The following is a 15,515-nucleotide window of genomic DNA, read 5'->3' as shown; positions in this document are numbered from 1 at the left end:
CCATGCACAGACCAGCTCTGACATGGTTATTTATGGGTTTGCCATCTGTCTCCTCCACTAGAATTTAAGCTCAGAAAGAATGGGACCTGGTCAGTCTTGCCCACTGTTGGATTCTCAAAGCTTAGAAGTGGCCCTGTCCATCTTCAATGTCTGGAGCAGTGAAAAAGGAGCACACAAAATGTCAGAAGCTCGTGTCTCTTGTTGAGGAGACTAAAGGATGTGAAAGAGAAGCATACTGCTCCCACTGTGGAGAAAGAAAGAGTAGAGTGACATCCCAAGTCTCTCATGGCCTGGAGCCAGTGATCTCCCTTGACCACCTGCCTCAGAAGTGGACTGAAGCAAAACAGTCAGACCCCAGCAACTAAGGGACTGTGCAGCCAGCACCCTTCTGCAGAGCCTCCTGGTGATCAGTGAGGCTGAATGAAGAAGAACTTCTCTGAAGACAGAGCAATGCTCCACTTACCCACTAGTGCTTGGTTCCCTCACTTATATAAAATTAGGTGTAATGAGCAAATGTTTAAAAAATCTACAACCAAACAGCCATCCCAGGCTCTTTTTCTTTCTTTTTTATTTGTGTTTTATCATACTCAAAAACCTATGACTTATAATTTTAAAAGAGGTTACATTTAGATTTTTCCATGTGCTGTAAGTCACTTACTTATTTCTAAACATCCCTCTGGGGGTCTCCACTTACTCCCCACTCTGTCCCCATTTTTTTCCCTTTCTTCTTATTGTCTCATAAATGTTCCTTCTTTGTACCACATTTGAAAACTCTAAGTTCTCAAGTGGGAGGAGAGGGCTGGCAGAAGAGCAACCATCTCAACTCTCCTTTCTCTCTTCCTGGAACCCTGCAGAGCAATTGCATTTTCAGCAGGAACAAAACCAAGAGAGACAGCAGAATGGACAGAAAGCCCAGAGGCTCCACCAGCCCATCTCCCTACCTCTAGTCTCTCCCTCCATTCACTCCTCTCACACCCACATCAAACAGAAGGCATTGCTGAGCAGCAAGCAAAGCCTGGGCCATGTGGTGCTCAAGGCACCTCTTGCAGTCAGCCCAGATGCAACCCCACATTCCTTGCTGGCTCTTGGCTGCAGACCTCCACTCAGTGGGAGAAGACCCCCTTCTGCCATCCAAATCGCCACATCCTTCAATGCTCAGAGCTTAGGACTCTCTGCTTGGTGTGCTTACGAGACTACTCTGGCCTGGCACTCACTGACATCACCTTTCTCAGCACCTACTCTCAGCCTCACCTCATATAGGACTCAGCTGAATGCTCACTTGTACCCAAGGCCATTGCACACATGTTGCTGCTAACTCTGCAGGCAGCTGTCAGGGCCACACAGGATGCTACTGCACGTGCCTCTTCTGAGCAGGCCAGGCAGGGTGGAATTCACAGGCAGAAATCTAGCTCATTTCAAGCTTGGCTCCTGTGTCTCCTATCCTCACAAACTAGAGACAATGGTTTTGCCTTTTCTGTATCAATTTCCTCCCCAGCAAAATGGGGATAACAACACCTTCCCACCCACCTCTGAGGCTTGTGAATAGAAAATACCATACAAATTTGAGTTCTTATTAAAATAAACAGAGCAGCAAATCATTCAGGCAGCCCACACCACTCCTTATCCTGCCCTACCTTCTGGCAGTCCTGTCCACTTTTCCCAATTAAGCCTGTGAGAGCCCCAAGGGTGTGCCCATCAGAGCTGCCACTTGCCCTGCTGTGGGAAGGTGCCCCAGAGCCCCTAAGTGGCCCCAGCACACATCATGGAGCCAGCCAGCTGTAACTTCCATCCTGAGCTGACTGTCCACCGCTGCCCGGAGTTTATGCAACAAAGGAAACCACAGCGGGAAGCAAAGGCATTCTGGAAAAGCAGTAACAAATGAAACTCTCATGAGGTAGAGCCAGAGGGCTGCCTCTGGAGAGCCTTTGCACCCACAGCCCCTGATCAAAATAGGATAGCTGTGGGCACATCAATTTGGTCTTAATTAAGAGGGGGAGGGGTGGGGGTAGCGTGGAGGGTGAGAGAGCCCCGCACCTTCCTGTGGGAACCTGTGGGTCCCATCAAGAGCACTCACAGTCTTGCAAAACAGCCAGCTCTGCAAAAAATCGGGCATCTGGCACCAAAGTTCCTTGGTTTGTGCCTTACAAAGCCACTCCCTGGCTTTATGAGAGCCTCAACTTGTCTGCTTGTGATGCATGGAAACACACCACTGGAAATGTTAAGACAGATCTGACCACTGTGAGGGACAGGGCCTGGCTGCAGCAATGTGGATGAGAAGGGTAGGAAGGAGAAGGATGCACAGGCCACAAAGACCATTCCCTGCACAGAGGGGCAAAAGTTCAGCCCCTACTGATGATATGGGCAGCCCTTGCTGGATTCCACCAGCCCATTCCTCTTATGTCACCAAGTGCTTTGAAGACACAGGGCCCATCTTACACATTTTAGTGACCAACATTGAGCTAAAACATCGTTAGATGTACAGTCACCACTTGAACACTTGTGGTGGAATGATAAATTTAAAAAGCATGTTTTCTAATTTGCAAAATAACATGTTTCCCATAGAAAATTTAGAATGTACTAAAAAGTTTAAAGGAATTAAAAATCATGTTTCTACTGCTGAGATTTTGATATATTGCATTCTATTCCATTTTCAGAAGGTATGTATAATACCTTCTATTTTAACTGCAATTATACTCTATTTACTTTTAAATCTTTACTTAATATATATTATTAGCATTTCCCATCTTATATATTATTCAATGTAATTTTAATAGCTTCCTTGATTTCCATTTTATGGATGAGCCATATTAGATTTAATTAATCCCACCATACAATGTTTTGTTATCATGAATAATGCTGAAAGGAATATCCTTGATTAGAACTATTGTGCACAGACCCGATTTTTCCCTTAGGATAAATTCCTAGAACTGCTCAGTGGTTCAAAGGGTATTTTTTTGAGACACATCTCCCATGCTTTCAAATTATCTTCCCACTAGCTAAGTCTACATATGTCTGTCCCCAACAACACTCTTAAACAACACTAGACAGGATATTATCATTTTTAATTTTTGCTAGTCTGTTAGGTGGATAATATCTTGGTTTTAATTTCACTTGTTAACAATGAGTGATGGATACTCTAACATAACGTTCTGTCCACTTATTTCTTTTGTACTTGTTGAACTATCTAGTCACATTCTTTGCCCTCTTTTCCATCAGGGGAAAGACAGATTTTTTTTAATATTCTGCAGAAAAAGAGAATTAGTCTATAACCACCTTTGATGACACTGCCCCATGATTAACAATCCCTTCTATGTAAAGCATTAGTTCTAATGTCTCCTTTATATCCTTTTCCTGTAGTTCAAACCCACTTCCTCTCATCCCATCTTCAGTACGGATGCTGCTTTTCCTCTTATCTAACAGCGTGACCTTCCTTGTCACCTGTCAGCTTCTCTTCCAAGGGATGAATAATTCCTCTTCATTTTTGCCTGATCTAGTGTAACTTATGAAGTCACTGTCTCCCTTTGATGCTGTCCCCTCCTCTTCCCTGCTGCCACTGTCTTCCTTCAGGCCCTCATCATTTCTCACCTGGACAGCAGCAAATAACTTCTGAACTGGCCTCTCTGTCCCAGGCTGGGTCCTTCCTTCTTGCCCCTCCCAGATCTCACCTACCCCCTCCACTTTGAAACTACTGGAGTTGTTGTTCATAAATGTAAATATTATCCTATACTTTACTGCCTAAGATCTTCCTGCTACTTGTTTTGGCCAGCTGGTCTCTTACTACCTGGCAAGCACCCATAACCCCTCCCTCCTCTTACTCCCCAAACATAAATATTGTGGCCAGATTTAGTAACACCCCAATACTACTGGTATGTCTTGATGTTTCAGTCTTGCAAACATGGATCACTTTCTGCCTGTACCCTTCCCCACCTGCCTAGTCATTTTCTATTTTCTTCCCAAGTCCCACTCAGGCATTCCTTTTTCTGGAAGGGCGCCTATGAGCACTCCAAATGAAGACAACTGCATCTACCTAGGGTATGTATCCATCCTACATAACACACCTGTTTCCAAGTATACTCTTGGGCATCAAAATTGAGGACAGGAGTGTGAGCTCAGCTGAATGTCATTTTGAATGACAAGGGACACATGGTGGAAACATCTGGATTGACCTTGAAGCCCTCTGGGTTGGCACACCTAGCTGTTATTCCTCAAGGTTCTCTCTCAGGGTGGTGACTATGTCATCCTCTGCAAACAGGCTCTGCAATTCCTTGGTTCCCGTCCATCCCCCCTCCTCTTCATCAGTCCAAATTCTCTCTCTTCTTAGAGCCCATCTTACATCCTGGCAGCCTGCCTGAGCAGCCAGCCCCTGGTGCACACTTGACCCTCTCTTGTTTGGCTCCTCCACTTCTATCTCAGCTACTATTAGGACAAATATGCTGCCATGCTGTCTCTGGAACATTGTGAGAAGGACATGTTTCTGGTAAACCCCTAGTGTCCAACTTAAGTGCTGGGTATGAGGCCCAGAATACCTATGTTAGCATGGAGACATGGCAGCAAGATGTAGAGAGAAGGGTCATGCCTTCCCAGCTGGGCACTCACTGCCCACCCTACACTGCTCCAATGTCTTGCTCAGACAAACATAGGTTTGTCTTTCTTTTGCTCAGGGGCTACATGCATGCACTTAACTAATTCTGGGTTTAGTTTGTGGTGCCAGAGAGCTAGATCCACCATAGGCACTGTAGGCTGCACTTTCCCCAGGACATCCCTTTATCCTCCCCAGTGTTCCACATTACCTTTCGTTTATGTTTATTAAAAGTAACAGGTGAAGTGTCTTATCCAGGGTACACCCTATGCCACGGGTCTCCCTTATTTCATTTGTTCAACAAGGACTTCAAATAGATAGATAAAGTTTCTTACCTTTGCAAGACTCAGATTAAATATCTTTCATCTTTCCCCATCTTTCTCCCTGCCCTACCCATCCCCTCCTATCTAATCTAGGCACACATCTAGGTTCTGCCACCCTGACCTGCCAGAAACACTGCCAAGCCACCCCAGGAATGGCACAGCAGTCCCCTTCCAACTCTGACAGGACACTGAACAGTGTGCTGTGCAAAGCACCAGGCTGGAATAGGGCACAGCATCAACAACAGGTGCTCTGAAGTAGAGCAGAGTGTCATACTACAGTGGGAAAGGGTAGGGCGCAGAGTGCAGGTACTGGTACTCTAGAGTAGGGCAAACAGAGTCAGCAATGGGTACTTTGGAGTAGGGCAGAGAACGTGGATAATGGGGGCTCTGGAGTATGTACAGTGTTGTCAATAGGTACTCTGGAGTAGGGAAAGCAGTGTCAGCAATGGCTGTTCTGGAATAGGTCACACAGAGTTGGCAGTGGACACTCTGGAATAGGACACACTGTGTGGGCAATGAGTGCCCTGGAGCAGGGCATTCAGTATCAGCAGGTGTCTGTCATTGCCATTTGGTTAGATAGATATTAGAAGCCCAGAATGCAAATGGTCTACGCGATTTGGAAATAAGAAGGAAATGAGCTACAAAGCAAATAACACTAACTAGGGAGATGAAGGATCTTGATTCTGGTCTCTGTTCTGCTATTGGCCCTCTGTGTGATGCCACCAAACCCTCTCACTTCTATGTACTCATTTACCATGTCTGGAACAGAGAGATTAGATTTTATTGGAGGTCCCCAAACACTGGTAAGGATCTACCCATCAAGATGGTAGCCAGCACAGAGTAATAGGAGGGGTTTCCATGCCCTGGGGGGCTGCACAGGTTGGCCACATTCCTTTCTCTCTCACCCCAGGAACTCTGATTTTAGACACTTCAACAACCCCATAGCATGGGTGAAGTTTTGGAGAAATGGGAATGGTCCCTTTCAGGAGAGGGTGTGTGTCCCCAGGCTCTGAGGCCTCTGCCTTTGCACCCTCCAGTTGTTGGGCTCCTCCTCTGGCTAAAACCTCCAGCTTATCCACTTCCTAACTCTCATCACAGAGGCTCCACAACCTTCCTTTTTAAAAAACTCTTGCTGATGGAAAATTCTTCCCCATACCTAATCTAAGTCCATCTGCTGCAATTTCTGTCTATTTTCTCTAGTTCAATCCTTACTGGAGATGGAGAACAGCTGGTCGCCATCCTCCATATAACATCCCCTCCTAAACCAAAATCAGTTATGACATCACCCCTCAGCTTGTTTTTCTTCTGGCATAACATCCACCATTCTTTCTGACCTGCCTTCATGGATTCTAGCTCTGAAAGCATCCCCAGTCACTGTGGCTGTACTGGAGGATGCTCTGCAAATTCCACGTCCATCTGGAGCCATGACACCCACAGCAGGATGTGGGACTCTGTGACAAAGTTCAGAGGGACGGCCAGAGCTGAAAGGGACCTGTAAGAATATAGTTCAAGAACTTTGCTTTTCACAGAAGGAAACTGGAAGTCAGAAAGAGCAAGTAAGCACAGAACCCAAGGTCAAACCCAAATATATATGTATATTCTGAGACCAGGCCTCACTACACTGCCCAGGCTTGCACTGAACGCACCATCCTCCTTGGTTCAGCTTCCCAAGTGCTGGGATTACAGACACACTGCCATGCCTGGCTCAGATTCCAAATACTACTACAATTACCCTGAGTGACCACAGGCTATCCTCAATGCAGGTAAGAAAAGAACCAGATTTTAACTAAAAACCAAAATGCCACAGTTTCCCAGTTTCAAGTCACACTAGCAGACAACTGAAATTTCACTATGTTTATCTTCCATTTCCACTAAGAACTCAAATACTGGGACGGGGGTGTAGCTCACTGGTAGAACAATGCCTAGCATGCATGAGGCCCTAGGCTGGAAAAACAAAAACCTTCAAATACCTCTGAAAGTGACAGCAATGTTAACTGTTCATACCTTAGTACTAATAATTAGATTTGATCGTTTCCAATATTGATAGATTTAAGGGGGAGAAGAGAACAAAGAAACTAGGAGACTGGCAGACAAATTGCTCTGTCTGCTAATGTTTCCAAGGTCAATGCTGGGTGAGGGCTGCAGAGGGGCTAGAGTCAGGAAAGTGGAGCAGCAGGGGCTTGTGCCTGGTGGGAATTCTCCTCACTCAGAAACACAGGCCCTGTCTGCCTCATGCAGGTCAGCACACCGCCCAGGTGCTCTTGTGAGGTCTGCAGTAGAATTGAGCTTGGTGATAGGATTACCTCATTGCTCCCACAGGGCAGACTCCCATGGATATCCCAGCATTCCTGAGGTCTTCTGTTAACTCTTTCTGAAGTGAGATGAACAGGGCATCTAAAAGTAAATCTCACCTAGAGTGCCCTTACATGTCAGGACTGAAGAAACAGAAGGGAGAGAGGAAAAGGAGAGATACCTGCCTATCAGATTGAGGAAGATTTTTCAGGTAATTGCTTCAAGGTGAAATAGCTCCCCAATGGGGTGGAAGTAAGGAGCACATGAGTATAAGGATGAGTGAGTTCAATGAACTATTTACTCACGATTTTGCCTAGGAAATTTTCCTAAACGAAGAAGGGAAGGGGCATTTGTTATCAATAGAGTAGCGGAATATATTTCAGTCTAGATTTCAAAACAATTTTCTCCCCATTTTTGAATAAATAGGATCACATTGTGCTCCAAGCTTGTCAACTTTCAGGGGTGTTCCAAACTGTTTCAAACCTTCAGACACACCCACCCCCAGAATAACTGGGAAGTTCATACATCCACAAAAGGAAAAGAAGACATTGTGACAGCATTTACCAAAATGCCTAACCCAATAAGTATGCTTATTTGATTTCCCCAAAACCACAAAATTAAATTTTAAAATAGAAGACAAAAAGGCACTTGTCTGATAAAAAAAAATTTAATACGTTTTCAACTCTATTTTAGAGGACAGTTTTCTTTAACAGCAAAACAGGCACAAAATGACGAGATCAAAGTGGGTTGGTAAAGAGATTATTTATTGATGTGTTTATCTCAAAAAGGGATGACAGGAATGGAGGATCAGAAAATTAGGGGTACGACTTTTACTTGCCATGTAAATCACTCTGGGCTGTAAAAGAAGAAAAATGCAACTCCTCCACACCACAGTTTAAATATCAGAAATCCTGGCTGACCAATAGGGGAAAGAAGAAAATGCTACATCTCTGCATGGTGCTTATCCAAGGTTCTGGCTAAAGCTATCATGTTTGCTGAAATGACAAGCAACAAATTTAATTTCCTAAGCATCAATCAGTCCCTTCATACACAAACAGGCTCCCAGATTCACAAGGAGTTAATCAGCCTAACACCAGCGATTAAATTCCCCAAACTGGATCACAGCAGAGGTGCTGGATGATGGGTTTCACACTCCACCCCATCCAAGGTGAAGCCGCGCGATGAGCATGTTTTGAGTTTTGTCAATTATTCTTCAGATTCTATACTCTTTTTTTTTTTAGCTGAAGTTGTTATTTTAATGATCTCTGTTCCAAATGAGGAAATACAAGGAAAAGGAATGAGGAGGAGGGAGAGGGAGAAAAAGCAAGTGCTCCAGTGTGTCCCACTTGTACTTTTCAAAGCTTCCTCAGCTCCCTCCCCCCACCCAGCCTTTCCCTCTGTGCATGAGTCACCATCAGGAGCTGTTTTCAGTGCCTTACTTTTAATGTTCTCTATCATGATAGACATCCAACAGATCAGCAGTCATTGAAGGGACCCCCAGTTCTGCTTCCTGTTCCTGGCCCTAGACACCCTTCAAACTCAAAAGCATTGTCTAATTTAGTCCTGTCTTCATGAAAACCAAGGAGCCTGTGTTCAGGATCCCTGCGGGCAGGGTGCGGCCTCCCCTGGTCCCTCTGGGGGACCATGCCCTAGACATGTCCTAAACAGACCACAGGGCATCAGGGTCCTGACCAGACCTGCCCAACAGTCAATAAAAGTTCTTCTTTACTCCACCCTGCCCCCAACACAAGCAAATCATGATGTGCAGGGCTGCAAGTTTGTTTTGCTCACTGCCAGACAGCATGTGCAGAAGAAAGAAAGCTGACTCTGTCCTGACCACCACCAACAAAAAGTCAGGCAGCTATTTTTTTTTAATCATTGTGAGTATAGCTTCCATAATAACAGTTTCCAAAAACAAAAATAGCTGCCTAAAGGAGGTAGAGAACCTGTTGTTTGTGCTGGTTAATGAAAATAAGAATTAAAACAGGAAAGCAATTTGTAGAAACAGAGCACAGGTGTTGCTGGAGAGTCCCTCTCAGAATGTCCACTCTTGCCAGGACTCCCCACAGAAATCAAAGTGAGGCAATTCACCTGAACCTCCCCACTGCCCAAACCTCAGGAATTTGGGTTATTAGCTGAGGACTGTCAACTTCAGAGTATCTACCAGGTACAACCGGCAGCAAACCTGGTGAAGTGAGAAAATAGGAGCTGCCTGCATGAAAGCAGGAAGTTGAAGGCCAAGTGCTTCACTTTCTTTCCCATGGGGACACCACTTCCTAAAGGTCCACCTACCTAACACCTTCCTGTGGCAGAAGCTGAGGGAAAGCAGTTTTCCCCAGGACCAAAAGTGGCTCTCAGAGCAAGTGAGGCCCTTGTGGTCTCACTTCTGCAATGTAGAATGTTTAAGATGCTGGTGAGCTGAACCAGCTGCTGGCTGTGGTGAGCTTTTCTACTTGAAGAGCAGTTATCAGAAGCAGTGTGGACAGTGACTTCAGAACCGTGTTTCTGCCACAAATGCACCTGCGCACCTAAACACAGCCATCCCCCAGCAGCTCACCCCTGCCACCAGTCTCCACCTCCCATAGCTGCTGGGATGCTTCAAGCTGGACAGTTCTCTAGTAAGGGTGCAAGGCACTCACAAGATACAATATACCTCCATCCCCATTTTTTTTCAGTACACACCAAACCTGGAAAGTCTTCCAGAGTTTTCGGAAGCTAATGGGTGAGGTGATATCTTTCCCTCTGACAGGGGTTGTGTTCTTACGAAGTTGTGTGACACGCAGATGCTGGCGGGGTCAAACAGAACAGGCCCTAACACCCAGGAAATTGCTTCTTCCACCAAATAAAATGAACGGAGACACAGTGGGCAGAAGGTAGGGGGATGAGGGAGACAGAAGTTTGAGGAAGGACTTGAGTTGAAGGTCACAATAGTTTGGGGAAGGCAGGTCAAGGACTAGGCAGACCCAGTGGAGGAAAATGCAAACCACCAATCACGTTCCTCAGTACCAGCTCCCAATGATGGGTTTACAGCATCATCCTGGGGTCCAGGAAACAGAGCATCCTAGGATCCAGCTTCTTTTACCCAACAAACCTCAGTCTACACCCCAACCCTGCAGGGCCACTAGCCCAGACCAGACTGATTTCGACAGATCTGAGCTCAGCTAATTAAGAGTAGTAAACAATCCCAGCTCTTGACAGCGCAGAAGTTTTCCAAATCGTGGGCTTGTATTCCTCCCAACAAAAGACAGTGTATTCCCACCTTTGTCACATTTCCTCTCCTAAACTTTTCTTTCTGCAATCCCTCCACCTGGGCTAAACTGCAAACCACTGAGAACGCACAAGCAGGAGCAGCACCCCCGGGACGCAGGCAAAGGTACCTTTTCCGAGGAGCAGAGGGGCTGCTGTCCAGAGGCTCGCTGCCCTGCCGAGCCGTGGAGGATGCTGCCGGGATGGAGCACGCTGAGGATTACGCGTTCCTGTCTCTGCGACCAGACCTCTCAGCAGCTCCGACCAACTGTGCTAGCGATGCACTTAGCAATTATCTGCTGGCGCCGACGCCCCGCCCTCTGCTCTTGCGATTGGCTCTCCAGTCCCGGGCAGGACTGCATTGGTCTCAGCCGACCTCACTCATTGCTTTGGCTTCTACTATTATCTAAGCCATCAAAGGAAATAATTCCCTGTTTCATTGACAACCTGTAAGGCCCGTGTCGGGGCAGAACTGGGAGTCCAGTGGAGGGAGGGGAGGAAGGAATAGGTGTATGGGGGTGGGGGGGAAGAGAACAAGAAGGGAGAGAGAGAGACAGAGGAGAGGGAGACAGAAAGAGAGAGAGAGAGAGAGAGAGAGAGAGAGAGAGAGAGAGAGAGAGAGAGAGCGAGCTATCAAGCAATCAGATTCTTGATCCAGCATTTTAACTTCCACAAAACAGAGCCCATAGCAACAATTTTCTAGCCTTATTTTTTTCCCCTTTCTGGTAAATGTTCCTGGGGGTAGAGAGAATTATAACCGTGGGGTGTCTCCTGGTGTCAGGCCAGCTCTGGAAAGCAGAGCAAGGTTGAGGGCTGAAGGAATAGAGCGATGTTTTTACACCCTGGAGGGCATGTGAAGGTCATTTTAGATTGTTTGGGGGGAGCATATTATGTGCCTTAACTGGAGATTGTCTCGGTTCTGTCACTCAGTGTCTTTCTTAATACAACCTGAGGAGACAATTTCCCTTTGCACCCTAGCCAAAGAGTCTCAGAAGAGCTGTTCTTAAAGTCCATAAAAGTCTGGAATTTCTCACTGTCCTCACAGGGAGGGACAGACATTCTAGATCTCAGCATTCAGCCTGGGCCCTCACTTTGGCTTACTCTGACCTGGCTCCAATTAATTGCTTAGACTCACATTATCAGCCAGAACAAGGGAAGGAATAAGCAGCCCACCAGCCATGGGCACAGCTTCACTTTTTTTGTTTATCAAGGACCTATAAGGCACAGCTTTGACCTTTCACCCCAGCTTAATATATTTGTTCATCATATAGAAGAAAGGAGCTGAATTTGTTAAGAGAAAGAAAATTTAAGGGTCTTTGAAAGAAGGCTTTTAAATCTAGGCCACACCACCCTGAACGTGTCTGATCTCTTCTGATCTTGGAAGCTAAGCAGAGTTGGGCCTGGTGAGTAGTTGAATGGGAGAAAGCTCTTTAAAAAACCAAGTTCCAGGGTTAGGAGTGAAACTCAGTAGTAGAACACATGGCTGGCAACTGGGAGACTCCAGGTTCCATCAGCAGCAGCAAAAAGCAAAACCAACAACAACAACCACAAAATCAAGTTCCAGTATAGTAAGAAACAAGCTCTTCTGGGTTCCTGCCAAGACCACAGTCCTAGCCTGGCCTGGCTTCCCCAGTGCCCTGAACAACTGCAATCCTCATCCTTGTCTGAATCCTCAGCAGCACCTGGTAGGGTAAGTTTCTATTTCATGCATACATTCCTGGCTTCCTTAAATATATTTTGTGCTCTGTAAGAACAGAAATGGTATCATGTATGTCTTTATAACTCCAAGGATAGCACCTCGTACTCAAGAAGTAGGCTGACTACTAAAACTCAACTCAAAACCTAAAGTGTATTTAGCTCTAAGCCTCATGGGATCATCATCCCACTGTGACTGCTCACCTAGCTGGGCAGAGTGAGAGAGACACCCTAGAGTCCAGGAGCAAAAAGTTCAGAACTGAGCACTATGAAATGCTGCTGCAATAGAAGTCATGCTAGGCTCTCCAGCACCTCTGCATACTCCCTGGCAAATTAAGCAGCTCTCCACTCAACGCCTTCCTTCTCCCTCAAGCATCCAAAGGGAGTGAAAGTTTTTCGTGGCAGTCATTTCCATAATGGCTTTCCAAAACTCAGCATGGCTAAAAGGAGAGTGACCATGTACTAGGAATCAAAAACTAGGACAAGGGATATAGCAAAGATATTTGTTTTCTATCTCATTCGTCTATGTGAAATTCATACAAAGGTACAATGATGAAATGAAACTCAGCTGCACATTTAAAATTGACACTGTCCCAGAAAATCTGGTATGTTCAGTCATGGTGTAAAAACCATAAATAACACTTTTATAATTTAAGCAATATGACTTCCACTTCTAAGAGCAGCTTTGTACCTACTATCCCTTCCCCCCACCTGCCCCCCAAAATAAGAGAAATAACCTAAATTATTAAAACTCTTTTAAGCACGTATCACAGGTTCAGTTGTCCCTGGAGGAAAAAGAAAACACTTCAAGTGGTTTTCTAAAATACTTTGTCTAAAACAGCCTTTTGAAGATGAGAGACAAAGAGGAGAGAGAGAGAGAAAACCAGAGAGTCAGAGAGAAAGAGAGAGAGAGAGAGAGAGAGCTATAAGAATTGTTTATGTCAGTGCCTTTTAAGCTGCCTGGACATAAAATATCCTCTTTGAGAGATGATGGCCCCTTTGTGTCCCATAGATCAACTGCTTAATTCTGAGAGTTGGAGAATGAATATCAAGTATGCAAATTCCACTGGTTCTTGCATTTGTATTAAATATCAGCTCCACACAATTTAAATTCACTGGGGGTATGAAATGTACCAAATTCCATTTTGTGGGTAGTACCCTGACAAAGTGGCCTGTTTTTATTTATCAGTTTCCAGGCATTAGTGATCTGAAACAGTTTTAGGGGTTCTTGTCCCATTTTGAGTTGAGAAATAAGGAAAGAACATGAGCTTCATTATTAAAACACGAATGGCAGCTGCCAGAACCACTGCCTTCACTGTGGGTAACCACTGGTTACAACAAATTGCCATGGCCTACTATGGGGACTGAAGAAACCCAACATTTACTCCTCTGTTTACACCATTTTCTTAGCTATCATTTATTTATGCCAAATTCTGTTCCTAAAAGGGAGAAGAAGAGAATAAATTCAGGCAATGCCAAGAAAAAAGGAAACGTGTGAAAACAAGAGGAAAACTTCAGCACTACATCTTTCTAATTGACTTGAGCTACCCAATCCCATTTCAGTGGAAACATGATATTAGCAAGATTCTTTCTTAAAAATCTTATCACTAGCATTGGATGAATGAAAGGTTTTTCAGAAAACTTCTTCCAGCATAGCTTCCTAAGTAGAGAAACTTGAGAATTAGTTTTCCATTCTAGTTGATGGCTATTGCAAAACTTTATGCCATCAAACTCCCTCCCTCTTCACCTCCCCAGCCCACCCCTCAGATCAAATCTGTGAAGCCAGTGACATTTCCATGACATACAAGGGGGATCTAGGCTGCCAGGAGGGTGTCAATCACCAGGAACCGGTCTTAATGACTTCATTAATTAGTAATGATCTTCAGAAAGTTGATAGTAGATAGAGCATCATGAGGTTTCAAGACAGTAAGGAATATCTTATTATTTATAATACTCTGCTAAATGAAGGCAGTTGATTTTGTTCATTCAAATCATGATTGTATTATTTGTGAGTCAGTGATGCAAATAACCTGAAAGAGACAGACAGACAGACAGACAGAGAGCCAGAGAGAGATTTGCAAGGCTCAATTGCCCATCTAAATTCTGTTTTGCTTCAGTTAAATTCTTCATAAGAAATACAAAGCTGAAAGCTGTCATGAAATATTGTCCAGCAATGCACCAATTGACAGGAGCTAGATAACTAAGTTAAGAAGGTCAGCATGCCTTCCATGAGGCCGGCAGATCTGGGGTGGCATGAAGCACCCTTCTAGGGATAAAAGTCTACACACAAGAATATGGCTGCTGGAACTCCAGCCAGCCAGCACTCATGCCCAAACCCAGACACTTGCTTAAAATAACTTATGGGATGTGTTTACAAAACCTGCCATACTCTATCTTCTCATTTATAAAAGAGGGTGATCATATTGTTTTTAAGGCTGTTGGGAGAATGATGGCAAATTATCCTACAAAGGCAGCACAAATGTGCTTACCACTGGGTATTAAGCCTGGTGACTGCAGCAGCAATGCCATGGTACAGGTCAATATAAATGTCATATCTGACCATCTGACTCTAATAGATCAGCTTTCAGAATAGGACATTTCAGAGGGCCACAAAGATGCTCCAGGCAAAGGGCAACAGTTTGGAGCACTGAGGTTTCACCTCATGTTGCCTAAAGAACAGGCACTGTCCAGTCAATTTATACCATTCTGGAGGAAAGGCCCTAAGGGTGTGAAAGCGTTGTCCAAATGATATGCCTCAGGCTAAATTTCTTTAAATGTGCATATTTTATTAACCAAGTCATGTGAATTTTATATTCTACTCCAAAATATATCAGTTTGTTTTAGTACATGACTTAAAAATGATTTGCCTCAAGTATTTTTATGACATTGACTTTCCAGAAAAGCACTTCATATTTGTGGAGCATAAGGTTTGAGAACACAAGTCCAAAGTCTCCAGTCTTCCCTCTCCCTGACTTGCAGAAATAACTGAAATCTGGCCCCATCCCATCTGTCACCTTTATTCCACTCTCATTCTCACTTGCTGGGATTCCATCACAGCTCTCCCATAGGCATGAACATTCTGACCTCCTGACTTACCATGTCTTTCCCAGTTTTCCCTCACATCCGGCTTTCTCCTAGTAAGATTGCTGCCATCCTTCAAGACCCAGCCCACATTTCTCCTTCTCTCACCAGTCCCGTCTGCCAGGCCAATTATCCTGTACCAACAATAAACAATAAAATATATTATTGTTTTCATATGGCTCACATCACTACCCAGTCTACAGTGATGACCACAGTATTTAAGACTATGTTGGACACATACCTGAAAGTCCCAAAAATTAATGACTCATGACAAAGTGGGTGGGTCTACTTCATTCATA

The 15,515-nt window shown here is 44.8% G+C and overlaps 1 protein-coding gene across 1 annotated transcript in view; it reads right to left on the bottom strand.

Annotated features, from left to right (window-relative positions):
- Nucleotides 1–10,702, bottom strand: part of Zmat4 (zinc finger matrin-type 4) — a 403,972-nt gene extending 393,270 nt beyond the window's left edge. The window contains exon 1 of the mRNA XM_074054613.1: nt 10,572–10,702. The gene's annotated coding sequence lies outside the window, so the exon portion shown is untranslated. The remainder of the gene's footprint in view (nt 1–10,571) is intronic.
- Nucleotides 10,703–15,515: the final 4,813 nt, after the last annotated feature.

This window comes from Castor canadensis, chromosome 14 (assembly GCF_047511655.1).
Source record: "Castor canadensis chromosome 14, mCasCan1.hap1v2, whole genome shotgun sequence".
Taxonomy (NCBI): Eukaryota; Metazoa; Chordata; class Mammalia; order Rodentia; family Castoridae; genus Castor; species Castor canadensis.
Note: the sequence above shows the minus strand (reverse complement) of the source record. Positions and strands in the feature narration are given on the sequence as shown.